Raw genomic sequence first — 286 nt, 5'->3', positions numbered from 1 at the left:
TCTTTTTTTTCTTATAAATAATTATTTTTATTTTTTAAATTTAACTTAATTTAATTTTAAATTTAATTTAATTTAAATTTTCAATTTTAATTTAAAATTAAATATTTAATTTATATTAATTTTTTAAATTAAATTAAATTAAATTTTTTTCATTATTAAAAATAATTCTTTTTATTCTTTCCCTCTGACCTCTGACCTCTGAACTCTTTGTGTGACAGCGCCCTCTGGTCAAAGGTCAAAAAGGTCAAACCCTGGCCTGAGGCGAGACCCTGGACCAACACAGTCC

The sequence above is a fragment of the Cynoglossus semilaevis genome, unplaced genomic scaffold, assembly GCF_000523025.1.
Source record: "Cynoglossus semilaevis isolate Cse_v1.0 unplaced genomic scaffold, Cse_v1.0 scaffold392, whole genome shotgun sequence".
Taxonomy (NCBI): domain Eukaryota; kingdom Metazoa; phylum Chordata; class Actinopteri; order Pleuronectiformes; family Cynoglossidae; genus Cynoglossus; species Cynoglossus semilaevis.
Note: the sequence above shows the minus strand (reverse complement) of the source record.